The 17239-nt window shown below is 37.2% G+C and overlaps 1 protein-coding gene across 2 annotated transcripts in view; it reads right to left on the reverse strand.

Annotated features, from left to right (window-relative positions):
* Khdrbs2 (KH RNA binding domain containing, signal transduction associated 2) overlaps positions 1-17239 on the reverse strand; it is a 393692-nt gene that overhangs the window by 344028 nt on the left and 32425 nt on the right. The window lies entirely within an intron of this gene.

Raw genomic sequence — 17239 nt, forward strand, 5'->3', positions numbered from 1 at the left:
ATTGTTTAAAATGACTGGTCTTATTTTATTGGTGTCCACAGGGATAACTATATTTAGAGGTATCAAACAGCTTTTAGGAGAGATCATTTTATTTGTTTAGTAGCATGCAAGAGAAGAGAAGTGACAGTGGGAAAATGATGCATGATACATTTACTCTAAGAATAAAATAGCTAGCATGAGAAGATTATATAGTTTTTTTATACTATAAATGAACCAAAAATAGGAGTGAGAAAGTGTAACAGCTATTGTCACTCAAAGGGACATATCTAGAGGCCAAGATAGTGTCATCACATGAACAGGAGAGATATCGATATCCTTTCTTACTTACAGTTTTACTTATACATTGATAAATACCCATTGTATCCATGCACTCCGATACAACACTACTTTGCAACTTAGTGCACCAAGTCCTATGCAAAGAAACACGCATCTCTATGTACAGGGCTGTCTCAGTATTGCTCCTGGAGCCTTTGGGAGCAAACAGACAGTGATTGTTCTAACTGCAAGTAACAACTGAGTCTTACATTAGTATAGTTTTGGATTCCAAACTTTCCAGATACATTTTAGTTGCTTAATCACCTTATCCACTTTATTCCTTTCTTATATGATGATCTAGATATATCAGGATTGGTATCCTATACTTCTCTACATAGGAGACTGTACAAACAGAATAAAAATAATTTTGGGAGACCAAGGAAAGGTGCCTTAAACATCCAAGCAAGAAATTATTCTGGATATGTTCATCAGTAGTGTTATAGTCATTGTATCAAATCTTCTTGATCTTGGCAAAAGAATATATGAACAATCTCAAACCATGACTCTGAAGATAACTAATCAATTATAACAAGAGACACAGTTTGCAACTTGATATTATTAACAACAAAATTAGCATGAGTGCAAACCTTGTACAGGTAGTAATGAAAGATGCTGAAATTGTGGTCTCTTGATTTTTTATTGATTTTATTAAGCAATACATATTTCTCTGCTCTCCTACGTTTTCTTCCCCTCCCCTTTAACCCTCTCCCATGACTCCCAGGCTCCCAATTTACTCATATCTTGTCTTTTTCTACTTCCCATGTTGATTAGATTCATGTATGTCTCTCTTAGTGTCCTCATTGTTGTTTAGGTTCTCTGAAACTGTGAATTGTAGTCTGGTTTTCTTTGCTTTATGTTTATAAACCACATATAAGTGAATATATATGATAATTGTCTTTCTGGGCATGGGTTACCTCACTCGGTATGATGTTTTCTAGCTCCAATCATTTGCCTGCAAATTTCAAGTTGTCATTATCTTTTTCTGCTATGTAGTACTCCATTGTGTAAATGTACCACATTATCCTTATCCATTCTTTGGTCAAGGGGCATTTACATTGTTTCCAGGTTCTGGCTATGATAAACAATGATGCTATAAACATAGTTTTTACTTGTGAGAATGTCAGTTTATTCACTAATTATCATAAACTATTTACCCCAATTTTAATTAGAAAATGAAACGTGAAGTAATGTTAATATGCTATAAAATAGTTTTAATGGTTCAAGTTACAGAAAATGAAATAAAGAAATCTAGAGAACACAGGAGAACAGAAAGACAACCAAAAGTATTGTGTGAATTTTGATGTAATTCTGTTTTCTTAATACATTTTATCTTCTAGAGATTTATTTTATTCATTGCAAAATGTATATTGATCATACACATTCATCACTACTTCCCTCAACTCTCCTGAGTTTGGCTACCTCATACCCTTCCAAATTCAAGTTCTTTTTATTGTTAATAACAATTAATGATTTCCAAATACCACAAGGCATGAGAAACCTGCCAGTGGTCACATTCCCAAAGGAGAGTAACTCTCCTTACCTCAGAATCCATACTGTCTAAAGCTCGTTTGATAGGCATGGGGCCCAGGAGTACCTCCTCAATTCATTATTGAATTTAGCTGTCTTGACCATTTGTGGGTCTTTTGCAGGTAATCACATCTGTTGTGATTTACTGTATGCAACAGTAATGTCCTGTCAACAAATTAGCATTTTGTAGTTCTCCTTTCCATCTACTGGGTCTCATGTTCTTTGTTCTTCATCTTCTGTGAATTTCTTTGAGCCTTAGATGAAGGTTGATATAAGTAACTCATCTTTGGTGAGTACTCTGTATTATTTATATTCAAAACTGTCGACAAGTTTTAGTATCTACAAGTATTTGCTAAATTATGAAGCTTCATAATTCTAGGTTGAGATATATTCACAAAAACATGTGTAAGCATAACTATTAAGAATGCAGTTTCACTGAAAGAATATGAAGCTAAGCAGTAAGAGTAGGTTTCCCCTCTTGTGACCTATGATTATCCCAGTAATATAGAATTGACTAAGTTTATCATGCTAGGAATAAAATTCTTCCTGTATGGCAGACCTCATAGCCAATTTAGAAACTAATTGATTACCACATAACCTGCATGTACAGTGGACACATCTTGGCAGCCTGTAACATGCAAGGATCACTGCTGTATACAACAAATGAAGGTTTTTTTCTCCAGTAGACTTCATGGGAACTTGTTAAAGTTCTTGATTATGACAATAGTGGTAAGCATGGAAGATGCCCTCACTAAAAAGTTAGGAAAAGAGGGAAATATCTGATAGTACAACTTATGTATAAGTATTTAACAAAAGTACACAGGTTAAAAGTATAAATGTGCTCATACTAAAAAGAAAAGAGTTAAAATGCCAGATGTAAAGGCAGGTACATTTTAAACACTAATGTAATTATTTCAGTTCAGAACTGATTTAGTACAGAAGCCTGTACACTATCTACTATTTTCTTCCATTATCAACCTCTTACAGTACATGGTATATATTTGTCACAATGAATGTACCAATACTGACACATTATTGTGAACTGAACTCCACATTGGATTCAGTTTCTCTTCCTTTGTCTCCTATGAGCCCCCCCCCATCAAGTCCTCTTCTCTTCTAACATATTGAAGGTAACATATTGAGGGAAGTCACAGAACAGGGTAAAGTTGTGATGTAGAATTCCCTTCTGTATGCTATGAATATATTTTATTACCATTGGTTATTAAAGAAGCTATTCGGCCAATGGCTTAGAAGAATAAAGCCAGACAGTAAATCGGAACAGAGATATACAGAGAAAGTAGGTGGAGTCAGGGAGATGTCATGTAGCTACCGAAGGAGAACTACACCAACTGCCAGCCAGAATCTTACCAGTAGGCCACAGTCTCATGGTGATACACAGATTAAAAGAAATGGGTTAATTTAAAATGTAAGAGTTAGATAAAAATATGCCTAAATACTGAATAAACGGTGTTGTAATTAATATAGTTTCTGTGTTATTATTTGGGTCTGGAAGCCAAGAAACAAATAAGCAGTCTTACTCTACAAAATGGTACCCAACATGGAGCAACTACATCCCCATATCCAGGGAAAGAGTTCTAGACACAAAAGGACAGAGTTAAGCATAACTTTTTGGTAGTTGTATATTTTTCAGATTTGCTCTGCCTTCCGAGAAACAAGCAGAGGCCCTATTCCTTTGAGAGAAGGTTCCCTGACTCAGTGGTAGCAGCATAAACTGTGTGGCTCTGTTAAGAAGGCTTCCTGATTTGTACTAGTTGATGCAACTAGTATATATATATATATATATATATATATATATATATATATATATATATGGGAAAAATATATATTAAAGGTATCTTGACTTCAAATTTTGGGTATAAGAATATTGCTTTGAGAAAGAGGTTCTGCTTTTGTTTCTACAGAGGTCAGAAAGCTGTTGATTCCTTACCAGCTAATATAGTTTGATCAAACAAGAGCCCCTAAAGCAACGGCCCAGATGGTCCAACATCTATGATAACTTTAGGACTGCTGGCTGATATCGAACTACCACACAGGATACCCCATAAAAAACATGATTTACAACTCCCCAATTAGCAGAAAGTAGTCAAGAGAACAATGCCCAAATTCCCTAAAAGACTGTCTATAAATGTTTTTTTTTTTACATTTAAAGTGGTATGCTATAGAAATGAATACTTTGCATTGGTATGGATCTTGCTTTACTGATACATATTTAACATTAACTTTGTTATATGTATATTTCTGCTCATTTAAAAATGTAATATATAATTAAAATATATGTTAATAGAGAATCATCTATAATAGTGAAGCTTGTAATCATGTTAATTCAGTTTTCTAAATGTATAGAGTTATATTTCAGATGGATGGGTATTTTTCAAATCTTTCAAAGACTTACTGAGTATGACATTTAAATGTTTTAAGAATGTAGACTTTTCTCAACCATGAAACATGTCTGCTTCTGGCAGCACCTACTACTTCAAGAGGATGATGGGCAATGAAGAAGCTCCTTATGGAGTTTGTTAGCCATTTGAAACTGCTCTTGCCTTGACTGTTTGATGTTATGCTGTATAAAATGGTCATGCAGGACCAACAAAAAAGTGACCTCTAAACTTGCCTAAAGGTGAAATAGTCCTTCAGTGTTTCTGCTTCATGAAAGAGTCTGTCAGATATTCTGCAGGATACAGAAAAAAGTGACTGACAAACTTCCAAAATAGATGGAACTGTCTTTGAAATTTCCTGTTTCATAGAAAAGTCTGCTAGATACTATGGACCTGTAAACTGAAGATGGATGCCCCAATGTTAAGAACATTGGGTGAATGTCCAGGCAGTGAGATGTCTCTGTCAATTCTATAATATTGCCTAAGTTAACAGGAAATGTTTACAATGCACTTACTGTTATCTTAGGCAATATTATATCCTTCTGGGGTATTTGATACAGTTAAAGAATAGATAGGTATAATTATAGTTTTCCTTAACTATGATAAAAGGTAAAGTAGATATAGATATTGTAACTGTAACTCTTGTTTTATACCTGTTTTGTTTTATGTGATTTTACTATGTTAAAGTTAAACCTTCCCTTTTATTTAGACAAAAAAGGGGAGATATGTGGGATTCCCTTCTGTATGCTATGAATATGTTTTATTACCATTGGTTATTAAAGAAGCTGTTTCTGGCAATGGCTTAGTAGAGTAAAGCCAGGCAGGAAATCCAAACAGAGAATAGAGACAAAGGAGTCAAAGTTAGGGAAATGCCATGTAGCTGAGGAAGACGTCAGCTGCCAGTCAGAACCATATCAGTAGGCTACAACCTCAAGGTAATACACCAACTAATAGAAATGGGTTAATTGAACATGTAAGAGTTAGCTAACAATATGCCTAAGCTATTGGCCAGTGTTGTTATTAATATAGTGTCTGTGTTATTATTTGGGTCTGGGTGGCTGGAAAATGAATGAGCAGCCTCTGTCTAGAAATGTGATAATTTTTTTCACATTTAAAAAAATACATGCTGCCGGGCGGTGGTGGCGCACGCCTTTAATCCCAGCACTCGGGAGGCAGAGGCAGGCAGATCTCTGTGAGTTCAGGGCCAGCCTGGTCTACAAGAACTAGTTCCAGGACAGGAACCAAAAGCTACGGAGAAACCCTGTCTCGAAAAATCAAAAAAAAAAATACATGCTATCAGTATGGTTTACCAATACCTCACTGAAATAGCAACTTTCAGTTCTGCAGGTCTCCCATAGCAGAACATGGCACTGCAGTAAGACTAAGCATCTCCCCTTTGTATTAAGGCTGGACAAGGCAGCTCAATAAGAGAAATAGGGCTACAAACGCCAGCAAAAGAGTCAGAGACAGTTCCTTCTCCCACTGCTAGGAGTCCCACAAGAAGATCAAACTAAACACTGTCACATAGATACAGAGGGACTAGGTCAGTACCCAGCAGGTCTGGGTTGTCAGCTCAGTCTCTGTGAGCCCCAATGAGCCCAGGTTGAGTCTGTGGGTTTTCTTATGATGTCCTTGATCACTATGGCTTTTACAATCCTTCCTTCTCTTCACATGAATTTCCTGAGTTCGACCTAATATTTGGCTGTGGGTCTCCACATCTGTTCATCAGTTGCTGGTGAAGCCTCTCTGAAGACTATTGGACTAGGCACTGATTTATGAGTACAGGCAGCATTACATTAACTTTTCTTCGTGTTGTGTTTGGTTCTATTCTAGGTCTTTGAGCCATCCAGCCTCTAGGTCCCGGAATTCCAGGCAGTCTCAGGGGTGGGCTTACTCTCCTGGCATGGGTCTGAGGCTGGAACAGTCATTGGTCGACCACTCCCATAATCTTTGCACCACCTTTAACCCAGAACATCCCACAGACAGAAGAGACTGTAGGTTAAAAGTTATGTAACTGGGTCGATGTCCTAGTCCTTCCATTAGAAGTCTTGCCTGATCACAGGAGTTGGACATCAGGCTATGTATCTGCTATGGCTTGGAATCTTAGCTAGGGTCATCTTTGTAGATTTCTGGAAGTTTTTTGTTTGTTTGTTTGTTTGTTTTTTGCATCAGGCTTCTACCTCACCTTGAAAAGCACCCCTTTCCAGTCTTCTTTCAATACCTTCCCCCATCATCCCTCTCCCACCTGATCCCATGTTCCCATCCCCACCTACCCCCAGCTCCCACATGAAATCTCTTTTATTTTCCCTTCTCTTTGAGATCTCGGCATCCTCCCTTGTGCCCTCCTTGTTACCTAGCATATCTGGGTCTGTGGATTTCAGCACTTTCTCTGTCTTCCTCCGAATTTGCTAAATGGGACATTAGTGTACTGTTTGGTAGAATTACCATCAGCTGACAGTTGCTGGATGCTTTGTCCAATCATCATGAGGTAACATACTGAGGAAAGCCACAGAACAGGGGGAAGGTAGAATTTTTCTCTCACATTTAGCAAAAAATACATGCTACCAACATGGTTCATCCCGGCCTCACTAAGATATCAACTGTCGGGTTTGCCACCAAAAAGCTACTTTTGCTCAACCTGCCACACACTGTGGAGTAAGTGACCATGTGTCAGGACCTATTTCGCCTTCCTCCCTCTCTTCCATAGGACAGACTCCTGAGCATTTACTTTGTATTTGTATCTTACTGTAATATTTCCTTTAATCGTGGTTTGCATCTGTGATGTCCCCAGACTCTGATATGTTGACCATTTAGTACCTCATGAACCACCTCACCAAGTTGCAATACCCCTGGATGTGAGAGTCAAAATAAATATATCCTCTTTTAATGTTAATGTTCTCACATATTCTGCCACAGTGATGAATAAAACCTGAGTAATGCATTTTATTATTGTCTCTGAACCTACTTCAGATTTGCAATGGGGAGTTTATTTAGTGGTGTCTTATGTTCTTTCAACATGTTATCAGTCACTCTGGTATTTCATTTTGAGAACTTCATTGCTGTTTAGTAGGGTGATCAGGCTTGTATCTATAATACCACTCATCCCTAGTATGAAACATTCTTCCAAGGACCTCCTTCTTTATAGAAGGAATTAAGCAAAATTTAAGGTATTGGTGCTATATATGTCCACTACTTTTGAAATGACATCGGTCACAGGCAAGCTGAGCTAACGGAGGAAGAAAACATGGATATTAATAATCACTCACATATATCTAACATCTTCTAATATCCCCCATATTTGTGTGAACATGCAGAGAAACTGAAAACCCTCAAATCCTCAGGACCTTTCTTCCCAAGTGAGAAATGAAGCATCTACATTCATCACATCGTAACCTCTTTGTTTATTCCCAGTGCACACATATTTTAATATCACAACTGTTACACGCATCCCCATAGGACTCAACTTTATGGGTAGGATATAATGCTTACGTGCAGCTGCAAATATCTTTGGTCTTACAGACTGTGCTCATTTCCATGGTGACTAGATCAATGGCCCTCACTGTTCTTGCTTTCCCAGAGGCATGAAAGGTTTTAATTTTTAAGAATTTAAGACAAGTAAGGTAAAAAAGAACCTTATTTTGGAAATTTGGCAACCTAACAAAACTATACACTATATAATATCATGTTAGTTAATGCAGGTTCTCATACTATCTCTGGGGAGAACACTCTGAAAGGGTCTCTAGAGTTTACTTAGTTTATTAAGTTCTTCGTGGGGACAGGGTGACTTCATGAGACTCAGTGGTAGATAAGAATTCAGAAGAAGGAACTCAGCAAGAAGTAGCAGGATAAAAGCACAAGCATGAAGTGTAAAGTCCAGGGAATACTTTAGTGAACTACTGAAAGCATCAAATAGTGCGTTTGGAAAATGGGAGAAAAAGTAAACTCGGTTGAGTATTAAATAAATCCCTGAGGATGAAAAACACACAAACCCTAGTTAGTGCCCACAACTGTTTGTGATCTCCCTCAGTGAAGCTCAGGCACTCTGATTAAGATGATGAGGTGACATCATGGGCAAAAACCCATTTGGAGAAGCTGGCTCAACTGCACTGAGAGCAGAAGTCTGGATGAAATGCAGAAGAAATGTATACACAATTTCTCACTTCAAAAGTGTTTATCATCATCATAGTGTCTGGTGTAAGAATAATGATTAAAAATATATTAACCATTATCATGAGTATTCAAGAACTCAGCTCCATGAGTGCAGTACAGTGGACAAGCGAGTCCTGTGTGTACATTTATAGTTTATGTCTGAAAACACAGCTGTATTCTAGTAGTCTCCTGGAATCAGGTTCTTTTGTTGGAAGAGGATTAGGGATGATCTCCCAAAGGTTTGCTCATAAAAGTTCAACATCAGGGATACCAGACTGGCCTAACTTAGAGATTTTGATGTAACAACTGAACACTGATTTGTGGCTTTCAGTTAATGACTTTATACTCTTTGCTTCCAACAAGAAAAATACATATTAATCATCGGATCAATGAGATTTAGGCTGAACATCCTGACCCAAGAGAAAGACAATAAAAAATGGCTGTAGACTTTAGAATCTGATTCAAATGCATCAGTCTTTTTCATCAAGTGCATGAGCTTTATGACGTCCATAGCATGCTAGCATGCTAAAACCATATATGCACAAAACAGACCTGTGGGAATCAAGACAAGTTTATCTGAAGGCTCGTTTTCTTTCTCTTCCCAAACATAAAAGTAAAGATACATCTAAACATCATTTATCAACTGTAGATACTTTAGTTGTGGGGTCTATCACGGGCATCATAGGATAGTTAGTAGCATCCTAGATATTTATTCAGAAAACAGTAGCATTTCCCGCTGTTACAAGAGTTGAAATCTTCCAAACACAGACAGATGCCTCCAGAATGTACATCTTAATTTGAGAAATTATATTTTAGAGGCACGATACTTACTGGATTGCGGTGGAAGAGTCTCTGATAAAGAAATAATTAGAAACAGAAAGAGCTTCTGCTTTGAGTTAACTAACTCAGTGCAATGCATACTGAACCTCGGTAACACTGAAGAAGTGAGTGTTTTCTCTTACACATTACATCCTTGGAAGTAGAGAGCTGTGCAATGTAATTTCCTTCAGAACCAATGCTTTGCTTGTTTCTCTGAAGACATCTGCCCTTACGGCACAGACACAATTTAAAAATCCAATACAAAGCACGTCTTCTTGCTACACCTGCAGGACATGGCTTTTTATTTTTATATGCCTTGTCAGGTCCCACAAACATAACACTTGCAGATGACAGGAGCTCTGAAAGAAGTGGAGTGTGTGCTCAGGTCACTCCATTCAGAAGCCCTTCTTTTCCTGTGAGCTTGGCACCAGGCTAGCCTGATGCTGACATTAAAAGAAAGTGACATAGAAGCTAAATATCAAACTCAGGGCTTTTTGAGCACAGTGTGAGGGGTAACAGCAAATCAACAGATACATATTAAATGCACATTACAATGGAAAGTGCTGGACTGTCAATGACAGAAAGCAATGATTTTATACAGACCTCCTTGATCGAGCTTGGCATGGCACACTTAAATGTTTATGTGGCTCAAATTTAAATTCTATAATACAAATACTTATACAATACAGTGGCTCTACCAAGGTTCAGAATCCCAAAACAGAAATATAAAACAAAAATTTTCATACTACCAGTCAAGCTTGTAAGTCTATTATAGATGTGCAAACTGTTAAAACACCCAATATCAAGGATAGTTTTTGTAGTTTTCAATTGTTTTGAAATGTGATGGGGAAAACACAGTCTTTGGCAGGAAATAATGCATAGTAATTATTTGGAATAAATATGCCATCATTGTAAGGAGACAAAATGTAAGTATATTCTTGGTAAGAAGGAATAAGTAGGAAATGCAGGTTTGGGAGGTAGACCACTCTAAGGTGAAAGAAACCACAGCTCTCAGTTCATAATTCCTCGGGTCTACATCAGCGAGTGGTGATGGCATTGCCAAACATGCAGAGCTGCTGAGGGAGAGTGTAAAGTGGTATCATAAATGCCAGGCACAGCCCCTGGCACAGCAGAACTTCAGACATGTACAGAAAAATTCGCAAAGGAACCACGTATCTTCCTTTCTCTTTACTCAATTAATGTCATTAATTTTGTGAAGCATATTCTTATTATTGAACTAGGTTGCATTTCTCACAACAAAGTGAAACACTGCCTGTTCCCATCACTGGCAACTCTTTTACAAATATTTCTATGTATGTTAATGACTTACTTAAGGCTTGGAATCTAAAAATTAACATAAAATCAATTTATGTGCTTATCCTCTCATTCTGTAGAGGTTTGTTAAATGTCATTAATATCATTTGGAATATATCATTTTGTTTTGTGTTATGTAATTCTTAAAAGGCAAGGTCCCCAATACCTATGATGGCATTTGAATTCATGGGGCCAACTTGGACTCCAGCCTCTAGTGCCTGAGTGGCTCTGATTAGAATTCAATTCACCATGTTTGGCTATTTCCAAAATCTTCTATTCATCATAAGCAATTACCTAGCTTTCAATTCGTAACGTACTGGCTGGTTTCGTGTGCCACACTGACATATGTCAGAGAGGAAGGAGACTCAGTTGAGGAAATGCCTCCATGAGATCCAGCTATAGGGAATTTTCTCAATTAGTGATCACCATTGTGGGTGGTACCATCGCTCACCTGGTTGCAATGGGTTCTATAAGAAATCAGGCTGAGCAGGCCATGTGAAGCAAGCCAATAAGCAACACCCATCCATAGCCTCTGCATCAGGATCCTTTCCTGTTTGAGTTCCTGTCCTGACTTCCTTAAATAATGAATAGCAATTTGGAAGTATAAGCCAAATAAACCTTTTCCTCCATAACTTGCTTTTTAATCATGTTGTTTCTTCATGGTACCAGAAATCCTAACTAAGACATAGAGTTGTTGTTGTTTTTGTCTGTCTGTTTGTTTGTTTTTTTTTTAAATATTAGAAGCTGGACTGGTCCTGACTACTTTTTAAATGTTCTTTCTAATTAAAACTACCTTTTCATAAAGTAACTTAAAGGATGTTGGGAGAGTATGTGCCTATGAACTCTCTTTATGGTCCCAGTCTACCTTAGGAAACAAAGAAGGAAGAGAAAGGTTTAAGGAAGAGTGGCATGCATCACCATTTTGATGATAGTAAAAGCAGAGACACTGTCTAGTACAGATAGTGAAAATAAAGGACGAATGAGAAGGCTAGACCTCCAGGAAGCTCAGATCAAAAACCAAAAAAAGATTAATTTTTAATTTATTCTACATTCTTCCCTATATCTGTAGATGAGGTGAAACATCATGATATCAATTCAGTGATCTATTACACAAGGATAAATAAAAACAGAGATCATGTGTAATTTGCTTCTGAAGATCTTTACCAAAGGTCTCTGAACTGATAATTATTTTTACAACCAAATATCAAGTCTCTAGAAGGCCACCTCAACATTCTAGCATGGGCCCAATGGTAGTCTGTGATATTCAGTGAAATGGGCAGAGAAGCCAGACAAACACCCAGACCTCATAATTTAGGGCTGTGTTCTCCTGAACCACACAGTGGCACTGGCCACCTTTGCCTACATCAAGAAGGTAAGGGTGAATTTCTTCTCAGAAAGAAATGGAATTACAGAGTTTTATGACTTCAACTGCTTATTTGCAAAGTCCCTGTGTAATAGAAAACTGCAAATGAAGGCAACATTTCCGTGCTGCTGGAAGGGTTTTGGACACTGGTGGGCAGACAGATACCGGAAGAAATGTGTGACTCAGAAGACCTTCCTGTTAGTGCTCACAAGAAATTCTGCCTTCTCTTTACTAAAATCATTTACGTCCTCATTGTTTTCTTAGTATTTTCATCGAAAAATTGACATTTCTGTTGCCAGATATTTTTTTAAAATCTAACTAAATTCTTAACCCAATGGAAAAGGAGACAAAAAGATCATAAGAGTCAAAGGGTATAGAGGTCACCAGGTGAACAATGCCCTATGAATCAACTGAGTAAGGCACACATAACCATACAGAGACTAAAAGAGCAAGCACGAGGTCTACTGTGGTCTTCACCAAGTCCTGTGGCGTGCGCGCGTGTGTGTGTGTGTGTGTGTGTGTGTGTGTGTGTGTGTGTACTAGCTTTTAGCTTAGTATTTTTATGGGATCCTGTGTACAAGTTCAATACGATAGGTTTTGCTTCACATTATGATAACTGCTTTGTCATGTTTGGCTGCTATCTCTTAGAAGTCCATTCTTTTCTAATGACAGGAAGACGAGAAGGGAGGGGAAGTGGGGAAGAGCTGGGAGGAGTGAAGGAAAAGACAATTAAAATGAGGTCATATTGTATGAAAAATTTATTTTAATAGGAGGAGAAATAATAATAATAATGGAAATCTCTTGTTGGCTAGGATCAGTCAAAACAGTGTTTATGCAGGTCTTTTAAAATTCAATTATGTTTTCAATAGAAAATAAAAATTATGTATGAATGCTTACAACTCTAAGAAATTTTCTAGGAATAGGATAGTCATATATTATTTATATTCATACACACATACACATACATCTACATATTCAAAGGCTCTTGGAAGTTTTTAAGCCTTAATGAAATTTTTTGATGTGTCAAATATATTAGAATTATCCCATAAGCTAAGATTATCCTTATATAACCCATGAAACACTTGCATAAACAGGGGATCAAGTTAAAGTGTGGGATTCTTGACATGCTAAAATCTCTACAAAAACAATCAAAAAAGAGACAGAAAACCAGGAATAGATGCAAGCAGAGGAAGGAGCTCCAAGGCAGGCAGAGGAATTTTGAGAATTACTCAGCAAGTTGCATGTGTTAGCCATACTTGAAGACTGTTGTCTCTTAGATGCATTTTCTCAGCTATTTCTTTACCTGAGATATATCTCTGTTTAAAATGTCTTTTGCCTCTCGCTATGTGCTGCTAACAGTTCATTGTGTGTAGTTTTCTATCTTGGCTTATGGAATGGTCTAAAATTCTGCCCTTGTTCTTTGTCCATCTTTAGCATATCAACTTCAATTCCTTGCTTCCCGAAATAAAAGGTAAAAGAAACTTTTCTGTGCAGAGAACACAGGACACATAATCTGTTTTCAGAAGGCAGATGAGGATCTATTCCAAATGCTGACAAAGTAGGAAAGGGAAAATAAACCCTCGTGTATCTTTAATGAAGCTTTTGGGGAAATACATCTGTATCTATAGAGATATATCACTCAGTGATTGCTGCTTTCAATGTACGTTTTCCAATTTGGTTAATCAAAATATTACTTGATTATATCCACCCCAGTTTATTTGGATTTTAAGAAAATACTGTATAATGATTAAATTTAAGGTAATCTATTTTTAACAAAATCAGCTGAGGCTAAAAACAAAATTCTGAATAGTGGCAACACTAAAGAATGATTGATATAGAATTACATTAACTTTTACTGAGGAAATTGGCAGATCATCGAGTCCTAAACCAAAAGATGCAGTTTCAAGACTTTTATCAATGATTCATTATGAGTAATGGAGGTTACACGGATCAATACACAAATACATTCACATAAACTGCTACCTAGGAGGAAAAGGAAAAGGATTGACAGTAAAAGTTAGGAAAACAAAACTGGTCCTTGCTCTGAATTTCTATGGTGACCGGCAATTGGACTCATGTTTTACTGGATATTTAAATCTAACTAAAGATGTGAGCTAAACTCTACCTCTCTTTCTAGATCTGCTTTCACTATTATTATAACACACTTTCATTAATTTTGTATGACAAAAGAGAGAAGTTATGCAAGATCATAGTTAGATGAAATTACTAATTTATGGAAGGATAGCTATATGTGTGTTTCAACATTTTGCACCACAAATATTCTTCCCATTTCATTTCTCTTAATGATAATATCTCAACTTCAAAACTTGGTGCAGAACTCAAATGAATCAGTTGACTTTCTGCTCAGAGGGAAATCCAACAGGGTAAAGGACACTGTAAATAATGACAGAATCTATAGTGGGTTTCCATAACAATATCATTCTTCAAATGGCTAAGATAATGCAACGGAAGCCTTTTCAAATGGGGGTCCTTGAGTTTGCAGGCCCCACTTACCTTCAGGCTGCCTCTTAATGCTCCTCTTTTTAACTGTAGTACTCTGTTCTGGAACTAAGTTAGGGAAAAATGCTTCTGAGTTACTGCAGATGATAAGTGGAGACAGATGCAGGAGTAATGATCTTCCCGAAGGAAAAAAAAACCTCCAAAGTCAACCTTGGGACAAAAAATTCATTGTTGATAATCCTGTCATATGGCTATAGGTTCACTTTTTAAAAATGAACTAGATCCTCAATATTACCTACTGTTAATGAAAATGTTATAATTATAAATCATTGTCTAGTCATGCATGGAATACTGTCTCTCACTGATACTGTAAATAATTCCAAAAAATAAACACCTGAACCCAAAAACTAGCCAGAATTAATTTAAATTTAAGTAATGAAGCAAGTGCCTTGGAAGCCGAAAGACACCATCTCTATCAGTTTGTTGGTTCTTAGGTAACGTCTAAAAATGAATTCTACAACCCAATATGGGAAATATAAGTATAGACTCTGATTTCAAATACAGATAGATCCCATTTAAAAAGAAAATCATTCAGGAAAGAATGGAGAGGGGCATGCAGGATTAGGAAAAGGGAGCTCCCTGGTTTTCAGCAAAATAGGGTTGGCTGGTACATGTGGAAAAAAGCCTTGAGTGGAAAAATATAATGTTTTAATCATCTTAATGAAAACAAGATCAAACATAAATATAAATATAGGCATGTGCTTGAAATGTCTTATCACACATTGTCTGCTGTACAGAGAAAAAAATAACAAAGGATGAATGAAAATATTTTTTAATCCTAATCTTTTATTTGAATAAACACTCCTTGATAAAATTTTCCAGTCTCTCCTCTTGTTTTGACTTGTTTACTGGCAAACTGAATTTAACTAAAGATATATATTCAGGATGCTAAGCAAAAATAAAAGATGTATATAAATCGCGATCATGACTATGAAAAAATCATTTGCAAGCAAACAGAAGAACATATAATAAGAGATTATCAGCAACGGCTGAGTATGCTATTGAGTGTCTTTTCATTGTTCCAGGCCTTTCTCCCAAAACCATACTTAGAGAGCATCTCAAACAATACTATCTTTGAAGAAACAGAAATGGAATTGACAACTGACATTTATTTTATGCATTCAAAATTCCAAAGGGATTTCTGAAGCAACAGGTTAGATTTAATAACATGTCACCAATGCCATTTCTAGACCTGTATTTGTCAAAAACGACAGCTGTTACATATTAACACTGCCTCCACATTTAGAAAAGGAAAAGTTGTTCCCTGATATATTTTATTATACATGTACATAATTTATGCATGTTTTCATATAATTATGCATCTCCATGAGCTTCTCCATCTTGTTCTCTTTCTGGTCCTTCTGGAGAAAAATAGCTTGAACCAAGACTGTGTTGCTGAGATGCCTCTGTGTGAAATTTTTATACAAGCCTCATAAAATTAATTAAACTATTCAAATATCTTCTCATTGAAAAAAATTTAAATGTTTCCCCCTTCCTCTCATTCTTCTCTCCCTCTTGTTCTCTCTCTCTGTCCAGTCTGTCCTTCTACTTGACTAAATCTTTTTTTTTTATTGAGAAAAGGAGAAAAAAAAAACAAGTTTCTACCTCCTCCCAGCCTCCCATTTCCCTCCCCCTCCTCCCCCCCTACGCCCCCTCCTCCCACCCTTCTCCCCCTCCCCCCACTCCTTTCCCCCTCCCTCTCCAGTCCAAAGAGCAGTCAGGGTTTTCTGCCCTGTGGTAAGACCTAGGACCTCCCACCTCCGTCCATATCTAGGAAGGTGAACATCCAAACTGGCTGGGCTCCCACAAAGCCATCACATTACGTAGGATCAAACCCCCGTGCCATTGTCCTTTGCGTCTCATCAGCCCTCATAGTTCGCCATGTTCAGAGAGTCCAGTTTTATCCCATGCTTTTTCAGTCACAGTCCAGCTGGTCTTGGTGAGCTCTCAATAGATCAGCTCCACTGTCTCAGTGGGTGGGTGCATCCCTCGTGGTCCCGACTTCTTTGCTCATGTTCTCCCTCCTTCTGCTCCTCATTGGGACTTTGGGAGCTCAGTCCAGTGCTCCAGTGTGGGTCTCTGTCTCTATCTCCATCCATCACCAGATGAAGGTTCTTTTAGTCAAGTATTCGTCAGTATTGCTCAAGGATAGGGTCACCTGAAATGACCCTATCCTTGAGCAATACTGACGAATACTTGACTAAATCTTAAAGCATGTACCACTTAAAAGCTGCTTGACGTCCAGCAACCCTTTCCTTTGATGCATATGATCAAACATTAACAAAAGTGATATACAGAAGTAGGATAAAGAAAACATATGTTAAGAAAATAACTCAATGTATTTATAAAACATACACAATAAATTTTATAAATAATGTACTTCCTCATAACTATTACAATGATTCTCAGGGTCCCAGGAGTCTAAATCTTTGTAGCCCATGAAACCCAAATGTCTCTTCAACCGTTCTTTAAATATTTTATTTATTTTAAAATTATATCTATTTGTTTTTGCCTGAGTGTAGGTTAGTGCACATGAATGCAAGTGTCCATGGAGGCCGACAAAGAGCTTGAAATGCTTTTGAGTTGAAGTTATGAGTAGTTGTAAGCGACCAGACGTGGGTGCTGAGAACTGAGCTCAGGGATCCTCGGCAAGAACATGTACATGCTCTTAGAGGCTGAGTCATCCCCCCAGCCCCCTAAGTAATCTTTTAATAATTACAATGTTTGATTTGTAATCTAGTGCAATTAGCAACATCATTCTAAAATGATGTAACATTTCTATTTCTGGTCTATCTAGAGGAATTTCTGCCAGCTCTCAGACAGACTTGGAAATCAG

Source organism: Microtus oregoni, unplaced genomic scaffold, assembly GCF_018167655.1.
Source record: "Microtus oregoni isolate MIOR12 unplaced genomic scaffold, Mior012 000007F_ref0000211, whole genome shotgun sequence".
In the NCBI taxonomy this organism is placed as follows: domain Eukaryota; kingdom Metazoa; phylum Chordata; class Mammalia; order Rodentia; family Cricetidae; genus Microtus; species Microtus oregoni.